We start from the raw sequence: 8,128 nt of genomic DNA, 5'->3' as shown, positions 1-8,128 counted from the left end.
CCCCTTTCTCTAATAAATATACTAATCAACTGAAATTCCAAACTTTGAACAAGCATACAGTGCATTCTGAAAGTATTCAGTCCCATTGACTTTTTCCATATTTTTGTTACATTACAGCCTTATTCTAAAATGGATTAAATAAAAGTTTTTCTATGCCCCATAATGACAAAGCGAAAACAGATTTAAAAAAAAATGTATGCCAATTTATTAAAGGTAAAAAACTGAAATACCTTATTTACATAAGTATTCAGACCCTTTTCTATGAGACTCGAAATTGAGCTCAGAAGCATCCTGTTTCCATTTATCATCATTGATCATGTTTCTACAACTTTAATGGAGTCCACCTGTGGTAAATTTAATTGATTTGACAGTGCATGGCAGGGCAAAAACTAAGCCATGAGGTCAAAGGAATTGTCCGTAGAGCTTCGAGATAGGATTGTGTCGAGGCACACATCTGGGGAACGATACCAAAACATTTCTGCAGCATTGAAGGTCCCTAAGAACACAGTGGACTCCATCATTCTTAAATTGAAGAAGTTTGGAACCCCCAAGACTCTTCCTACAGCTGGCCGCCCGGCCAAACTGGGCAATTGGGAGAATGGCCTTGGTCAGGGAGGTGACCAAGAACCCGATGGTCACTCTGACAGAGCTCCACAGTTCGTCTGTGGAGATGGGAGAACCTTCCAGAAGGACAACCATCTCTGCAGCACTCCAGCAATCAGGCCTTTATGGTAGAGTGGCCAGACTGAAGCCACTCCTCAGTAAAAGGCTTATGACAGCCCGCTTGGAGTTTAAAGGCTCACAGACCATGAGAAACAAGAAGAATCGAGGCTTTAGTTGCTGCCAAAGGTTCTTCAACAAAGTACTGAGTAAAGGGTCTGAATACATGTACATTTGATTATTCACTTTTGTATTTTTTTATAAATGTGCACAGACACGTACTGTTTTTGCTTTGTCATTTACATATTGTGTTTAGATTGATGAGGAGAAACAAAACAATTTAATCAATTTTAGAATAAGGCTGTAACGTAACAAAATGTGAAAAAAGTCAAGGGGTCTGAACACTTTCCGAATGCACTGTATACCCTGTCCCGTTTGATCTACTCTCATGGCATTTTAATTTTGTACATATATGCAGCCCCTCATGAGCAACAAGTTTCCCACGGGGACCTATGCCTATGAAATTTTCCACAAATTATACTTTTTGTCCCACATCAAACTTTGAACAAGCATATCTCATGCCCGTTTGATCTGCAGCCCATGTAATTTTGGATATACAGTACCATTCAAAAGTTTGGACACACCTAATCATTCCAGGGTTTTTATTTATTTGTACTATTTTTTTGCATTGTAAAATAATAGTGGACATCAAAACTATGAAATAACACATATGGAATCATATAGTAACCATACAAGTCCATGTAGCAACCCTTTGCATTCTCTTGGCATTCTCTCAACCAGCTTCTCCTGGAATGCTTTTCTTGAAGGAGTTCCCACATATGCTGAGTACTTGTTGGCTGCTTTTGCTTTGAAAAATCTAAAATATATTTTAATATTTAATATATTTGTTTAACACTTTTTTTGGTTACTACATGATGTTTTGTTGTCTTCACTATTATTCTACAATGTATAAAGTTTAACAAATAAAGAAAAACCCTTGAATGAGTAGATGTGTCCAAACTTTTGACTGGTACTGTACCTGGATGTTTGTTTCCCATATTTGTTACCAGAAATGCCTATTAAACTCTGCCTATTAGATTTTCCGCAAATTATACTTTTTTTTCAATACAATACAATTTTTGTCATAAAATGCTGCTGCTCTTCCTTCCTATATGATTTTATGACACTACATAACCGCCTGATCTTTTGCCACCAAACTTTGCGCAATGATTGACCACATGGCGGCTTAAATGTGGCTATGGTGTTCTTGACCCCCTGGAATTGCTGCTTGTAGCTATATTTTTTCATAACTGATATTCAGATTTAGACCAAAAAAGTTAAGCATAACACCACTTCAAAAAAGCTTTGATGACATATCTGCCTGTTCAATAAACTAAGTTCAAATCGCACTTCTTTTCATTGTTGACTCAAGTATGAAGTTGGCAACCTTGGTTAATGGTTAAAAAGACTGACCAAAAAAAATGTCATGGCTGGCGTTAAGCAAATTAACATAAATGTGCCTGCATTAGATATTCTCAACATAGTATTTTTTTGCGCATACTTGATAATCATTTAAGGTGAGTATTCAAGCAGTGAAATAATTTTAACTGCCCCTAGTAGCGTCTTACATGCCTACTGTAGAGGCTATTTGCATAAGTGTAAATGATAGACACTGGTAGATTGATGTGAATATTTAACTGTCAATTCGTTAACATCGACCATTATGTTACTATCAGTGTCGTCTGATCTCACTGGCTCTCTCTCTTTCTGTGTTTTCTAACTAGTACTTAAAATAGTAGCATTATTGCATTATTATAATATTAAAATAAGGATTTCTCTGTCTTTCTGTCTTTCTCTCACTTGCTATATCATAGAGCCTCTCTTTTTTGACTATGTTCACCTATGTTGTGAGTCTTTTCCTCTTTGTATTGCAGAAGGATGGTGCCAACTGTCCACGCTGTGAGGTCCACAGAGAACAGGCAGCAAATGATTTCTTAACAACATTACTAGGGATTCTGGAGTGGATGAACAATCAGGGGTCTCAGTTGCCAGACAGCCACTGAGATGTACACACCCATAGCCAGGGACATCCAAGGACTCACATAAGAGCAGAAAGCTACCTGAACAATTGCTAGATGTAGCAAAACACTATATACACTACCAAGTTTGGGGTCACTTAGAAATATCCTTGTTTTTGAAAGAAAAGCACATTTTTTGGTCAGAAATACAGATTGGTCAGAAATACAGTGTAGACATTGTTAATGTTAATGTGCATATTTGTAAACAACAGCTGGTGCACAAAATCTAAGGAAGTCTCTATATTTTACTCGCCTGAAGTAGAGTATCTTATGATAAACTGCAGACCACACGATTTGCCAAGAGAGTTTTCATCTTTACTTTTCGTGGTTGTTTATTTACCACCACAGATGGATGCTGGCACGAAGACCGCACTGAGTCAGCTGTATCAGGAAATAAGCAAACAGGAAACCGCTCACCCAGAGGTGGCACTCCTAGTGGCCGGAAACTTTATTGCAGGGAAACTTAAATCAGTTCTGCCTCATTTCTGTCAGCATGTTAAATGTGCAACCAGAGGGAAAGAAATTCTAGTTCACCTGTACTCCACACACAGAGTCGCGTACAAAGCTCTCCCTCGCCATCCATTTAGTAAATCTGACCACAATTCTATCCTCCTGATTCCTGCTTACAAGCAAAAATTAAAGCAGGAAGCACCAGTGACTCAGTCTATAAAAAAGTGGTCAGATGAATAATATGCTAAACTGCAGGACTGTTTTGCTATCGCAGACTGGAACATGGTCCTGGGATTCTTCCTATGGCATTGAGGAGTACACCACATTAGTTACTGGTTTTATCAATAAGTGCATCGAGGATGTCGTCCCCACAGTGACTGTACGTACAGTGGGGCAAAAAAGTATTTAGTCAGCCACCAATTGTGCAAGTTCTCCCACTTAAAAAGATGAGAGAGGCCTGTAATTTTCATCATAGGTACACTTCAACTATGACAGACAAAATTAGGGAAAAGAATCCAGAAAATCACATTGTAGGATTTATAATGAATTTATTTGCAAATTATGGAGGAAAATAAGTACTTGGTCAATAACAAAAGTTTATCTCAATACTTTGTTATATACCTTTGTTGGCAATGACTGCAGGATTTTGAGTCCCTGGCGGCGTAGTGTGTTACTGATGGTAGGCTTTGTTACTTTGGTCCCAGCTCTCTGCAGGTCATTCACTAGGTCCCCCCGTGTGGTTCTGGGATTTTTGCTCACTGTTCTTGTGATAATTTTGACCCCACGGGGTGAGATCTTGCGTGGAGCCCCAGATCGAGGGAGATTATCAGTGGTCTTGTATGTCTTCCATTTCCTAATAATTGCTCCCACAGTTGATTTCTTCAAACCAAGCTGCTTACCTATTGCAGATTCAGTCTTCCCAGTCTGGTGCAGGTCTACAATTTTGTTTCTGGTGTCCTTTGACAGCTCTTTGGTCTTGGCCATAGTGGAGTTTGGAGTCTGACTGTTTGAGGTTGTGGACAGGTGTCTTTTATACTGATAACAAGTTCAAACAGGTGCCATTAATACAGGTAACGAGTGGAGGACAAAGGAGCCTCTTAAAGAATAAGTTAATGATCTGTGACAGCCAGAAATCTTGCTTGTTTGTAGGTGACCAAATACTTATTTTCCACCATAATTTGCAAATAAATTCATTAAAAATCCTACATTGTTATTTTCTGGATTGTTTTTCTCATTTTGTCTGTCATAGTTGAAGTGTACCTATGATGAAAATTACAGGCCTCTTTCATCTTTTTAAGTGGGAGAACTTGCACAATTGGTGGCCACCCCTGTGGTCTCTGGTCTCTCTGCTACCAAATCAAATCAAATCAAATTGATTTATATAGCCCTTCGTACATCAGCTGATATCTCAAAGTGCTGTACAGAAACCCAGCCTAAAACCCCAAACAGCAAGCAATGCAGGTGGAGAAGCACGGTGGCTAGGAAAAACTCCCTAGAAAGGCCAAAACCTAGGAAGAAACCTAGAGAGGAACCAGGCAATGTGGGGTGGCCAGTCCTCTTCTGGCTGTGCCGGGTGGAGATTATAACAGAACATGGCCAAGATGTTCAAATGTTCATAAATGACCAGCACGGTCCAATAATAATGAGGCAGAACAGTTGAAACTGGAGCAGCAGCACGACCAGGTGGACTGGGGACAGCAAGGAGTCATCCTGTCAGGTAGTCCTGAGGCATGGTCCTAGGGCTCAGGTCTTCAGAGAGAGAGAAAGAAAGAGAGAAAGGGAGAATTAGAGAGAGCACACTTAAATTCACACAGGACACCGAATAGGACAGGAGAAGTACTCCAGATATAACAAACTGACCCTAGCCCCCCGACACATAAACTACTGCAGCATAAATACTGGAGGCTGAGACAGGAGGGGTCAGGAGACACTGTGGCCCCATCCGAGGACACCCCCGGACAGGGCCAAACAGGAAGGATATAACCCCACCCACTTTGCCAAAGCACTTTGCCATGCTACCGCATGGCAAGCGGTACCGGAGAACCAAGTCTAGGACCAAAAGGCTTCTCAACAGTTTTTATCCCCAAGCCATAAGACTCCTGAACAGGTAATCACAAATGGCTACTCGGACCATTTGCTTTGTGTGCCCCACACCCCAAACTCCTCTTTTATGCTACTGCTACTATCTGTTTATCATATATGCATACTCACTTTAACCATACCTATATGTACATACTACCTCAATCAGCCCGACTAACCGGTGTCTGTATGTAGCCACACTACTGTATATAGTCTCGCTACTGTTATTTTTCACTGTCTTTTTACTGTTGTTTTTATTTCTTTACTTATCTATTGCTCACCTAATACCTTTTTTTTTACATACAATTTGCAATGTTGGTTAGAGCCTGTAAGTAAGCAGTTCACTGTAAAGTCTATACCTGTTGTATTCGGCTCACGTGACAAACTTTCATTTGATTTGAGTTTGCACTGTTTTGTAACGAGAAGTACACAGCGTTGTACGAGATCTTCAGTTTCTTGGCAATTTCTCGCATGGAATAGCCTTCATTTCTCAGAAGAAGAATAGACTGATGCGTTTCAGAAGAAAGTTCTTTGTTTCTTGCCATTTTGAACCTGTAATCGAAGCCACAAATGCTTATTCTCTAGATACTCAACTAGTCTAAAGACAGACAGTTTTATTGCTTCTTTAATCAGATACAACAGTTTTCAGCTGTGCTAAAATAATTGCAAAAGGGTTTTCGAATGATCAATTAGCCTTTTAAAATGATAAACTTGGATTAGCTAACACAACTTGCCATTGGAACACAGGAGTGATGGTTGCTGATAATGGGCCTCTGTACGCCTATGTAGATATTCCATTTAAAAAATCTGCCGTTTCCAGCTACAATGGTCATTTACAACATTAACAATGTCTACACTGTATTTCTGATCAATTTGATGTTATTTTAATGGACGAAAAATGTGCTTTTCCTTCAAAAACAAGGACATTTCTAAGTGACCCCAAACTTTTGAACGGTAGTGTATGTATTGTAATGTACCAGATCACCGATATCTTTCTTTCGGGGTAGCTGATGATCAGCTGGGGACAGAAGGTGCAGCCCTTGTAATTGGCAGAGGATGGCATCATCTCCTTCACTTAATAGTCTGGCTGATACATTGTGTACATTGATGCACAAGGTACACGCCAGTGTTTAAATACAGTGTATCACATGTTGTGTATATTGCTCGAGACACAGGTCTTTATTTGTATATTTTTAATTTGATTTTGAATTTTAGAACCCTTTTAGGTATAATAAAAACCCTGCATTGAATAACACGTTCATAAATGGCAAAAGAAATAGAGGTTTAGAATAATTTGTCTCCTTTCTCCCTCATAACTTAACCTACTGTTCTGACTTGGGGGTGCACATGTAGCCTATAGCCCGTTTTAGAGGAATGTAATCATAGAATATTGTAAGAGCATTTATTGTCTGCTTATATACCCCCTGTATTTATCATATGGTTCTGACTTGGTGTACGGGGAAAATACTGGCCCATGTTCTGAATTCTGTCGCTGTACTTTTCAAAACTGCTGAACAATGGTTATATTGACTACATCCGTCCTAGCCCGCTCATTAATGTCTTAATCAAAATGACGGATTGCCTCTTATCTGCTCTTTGTCCCCGAATGCCATAATTTGTACATCTTAATTGTGAGTAGAAACCACATTTGTTTAAGCAAGTCAGCCATATCAGCTAAGTTTTTAAAGGCAGTAAATGAGGCTGAATGAACTGTTTTGCTGCCAGACAAGGCTCCGCTGATAGCCAGGTGTAGTGGTGGTAAGGATTCTGTCACGACTCCCGCCGAAGTTTGCTCCCCCGCCTGTTCGGGTTGTGCTCGGTGGTCGTCGTCACCGGCCTACGAGCCGCCACCGATCCCTTTTTCTTTTCGGTTAGTTTTGTCTCATTTGTTACACCTGTTCCTATTTTGTGTGTGCTTGATTTTCTTCCCTATTTAGCGAATGGAACCCGCCCCTTTGTTGTGCGGGATTATTTTGATGTTCACATTGTATTCGTTGGTGTTGTTAGTGCTCTGGACCTTGTTACCCGTTATTTTGGGTTGGTCAGTGTTTGCGCCCTGCGTGTTCGGCATTTCATTTTGGTGCCGTATTAAAGTGTACTTTCCCCCTGGACCTCTCTGCGCCTGATTCCTCGCAACACACCTAGCACCTTGTGTCCTGGTGGAAACACCACTGGTGGGGAAAATGCGTATATTTTCTTTATGCACATTTTTTTATATTTGCATGAAAATCTGTCAACAATTGGAAGGAAACTAGCTAGTCATGGAAATAAAAGTGCTGAAATCATGTTGGTTCACTATTTAAAAAGAAGATGGAGAACAAGCTATAGGACTAAAAATACCAGAGTTTGGGTGCAGGTACAGGAGACTAGTGCTAGCTAAAGCTACCTAGCAAGAATTTAAAATAAAACATAATATCGATTTTTTTTTTCCCCCCATCACTACTAGTAGGCCTCGGCTACCTAATGTTTGGTGTACCTATTTTTATATAGTATAACTAGGCTATGTGGGGAAAAAAGGAAAATAACAACATAATGATACCACAAAAACGTTTTTTTTAAACAGTTGGTAAGCATAGAGTCAAATACTAGTATCTCAAGTCGCTATGGTGCATAAAGATGGAGGAATTAGGATATGATTTATGCCTTTGAGCACTATCTATCCACATACTTTTAAAACTATGGTTCAATGTTGCAGCAATTTGAAGAAGAAAAAAAAGTAGATTGTGCTGATTTATAGGCACATTGAACCATAGTTTTAAAAGTATGTAGATAGATAGTGCTCAAAGGAATACATCATGAGGCGTTTGTGGTAAGTACATGGGGGCCGTCATCTTCATGCACCTTCGCCATTATTATTACAA

This window comes from Oncorhynchus masou, chromosome 9, assembly GCF_036934945.1.
Source record: "Oncorhynchus masou masou isolate Uvic2021 chromosome 9, UVic_Omas_1.1, whole genome shotgun sequence".
Lineage (NCBI taxonomy): Eukaryota > Metazoa > Chordata > Actinopteri > Salmoniformes > Salmonidae > Oncorhynchus > Oncorhynchus masou.
The sequence above is the reverse complement of the archived record's forward strand: the minus strand, read 5'-3'. Positions refer to the sequence as shown.